This window comes from Gymnodraco acuticeps, unplaced genomic scaffold, assembly GCF_902827175.1.
Source record: "Gymnodraco acuticeps unplaced genomic scaffold, fGymAcu1.1, whole genome shotgun sequence".
NCBI lineage: Eukaryota > Metazoa > Chordata > Actinopteri > Perciformes > Bathydraconidae > Gymnodraco > Gymnodraco acuticeps.
In genome coordinates, this window is record NW_022990021.1 from 707,515 (window position 1) to 709,399 (window position 1,885).

Consider the following 1,885-nt stretch of genomic DNA (forward strand, 5'->3'; position numbering starts at 1 on the left):
CGCCCCCTCTCCAGCGTCTTGTTTGAATGACAGGAGTAACACACAGAATTAATGCTTTATTAATTCATGGTTTTTAAGGGGCTTATCTCCATGTAAATACTATGGTAGACTACTCAATATTCCCATCGCTCTAATCACTCGAGTTTCACGCGGCTGTCAGCTGTGTTTGCTCCTGTCATTCAAACAAGACGCGCTGAGAGGGGGCGTGGCGTATCTCCATGTAAATCTATGGGAGATACCAACTACAACAAAATGAACATATTTGACCATGATTTAATGGTGATACATGTTTCAAAGTGATGCCGAAGCAACTACATACTGATAACGGTTAGTAAAAACCATGAATTAACGCTTTGACAAGTCTGCAGACAAGACGGCAGGCGAAAAGCTTTTAAATGCGGTGTTTTCTGAATGGAATCGGATCCATCAGGCTAAACTAACCTGTAGCTGCTCCGTCCACACTCACAACAACATCATACAGACATAAATAAAGCAGCGACTGTATTCGCCATGACACAGACAGTCTGTGGTTTGTACATGTTTAACTTTTGTCCAGTTTCTGAACAGATATGAGGAGCTGTGAGCTCTGAGTGTGTGCTAACGGCTGATGTGTTGGGACATATTGTGCTGTCGGGCGTTGACCAATCACGAAGCGTCATTTCTTGACTGGCAGCAAAAACAACCAATCACAGCAGTGCTTCTCTGGCTGGCTCTGTCCAATCATAAACAAGAAGTGTTCTCCCTAAAGGAATACCCTTTCCGTCCAATGTGAAATGCTGTGGTGTTTCTGAAATGCTGTTGTGTTTTGTGAAATGCTGCGGCGTTTTGTGAAATGCTGTTGTGTTTTGTGAAATGGAAATGGTGATGTGTTTTGTGAAATGCTGTTGTGTTTTGTGAAATGCTGTGGTGTTTTGGGAAATGGTGATGTGTTTTGTGAAATGCTGTAGTGTTTTGGGAAATGCTGTGGCGTTTTCTGAAATGCTGTTGTGTTTTGTGAAATGCTGTAGAGTTTTGTGAAATGCTGTTGTGTTTTCTGAAATGCTGTAGAGTTTTGTGAAATGCTGTTGTGTTTTCTGAAATGCTGTGGTGTTTTGTGAAATGCTGTGGTGTTTTCTGAAATGCTGTGGTGTTTTGTGAAATGCTGTTGTGGTTTTGTGAAATGCTGTGGTGTCTTGCACTTCAGGGCACACCGTAAATAACAGCTCTTTTATAAATGTCCATCCTAGTGGACGTCAGGACCATCTTCATGGACTTATTGACTCAATATTGTTGCAGGAGACGGAACTGAAGCAGACATTTCTGTACAGATAGTTAGGGAGATTTTGAGCTCTCAGATGATGAGAGAGATGAGGATTTTCACACCTGGGATAGAAGAGAGTCAAGAAGAAGGGGGGAAAGGTGCAGGAGGCTCCATGAGCGCACAGATACAGACAGAGAGACAGATAGGGACGAGCTGGAAAGACATGGCACTCTGTGGGCCAAGAGTAGCACGTATGTCTTATTGTTGTTTTATTTTAAGTGGAGCCATGAAAAATGAGAATGTCTCAGGAATGCAAGCTTTGTTTCTATGAGCATGGTCAAATGGAGACCACATCCATAAAACTAGTCCAGATGACCCAAACAGCCCGTGCCGACTGGAGTCAATTAGGTACTTTTCCCAGTACATTGACTACAAAGTCTTTGAAGATCTGGAAAGATTCACCAAAAACCAAACTAGTTGTTTAGTGACCAAATAAACAGCAATGTTCAGATCAATTACTTGTTTATGTTTTAAATAAAGGTGAATGTATTATTGTATTAATATCACTCTATAACCATAATACGTTACATAGTCTATCTGTTAATTTTGGCTGTCTTTTCAAACTAAAATGGTCCCGACATCCTC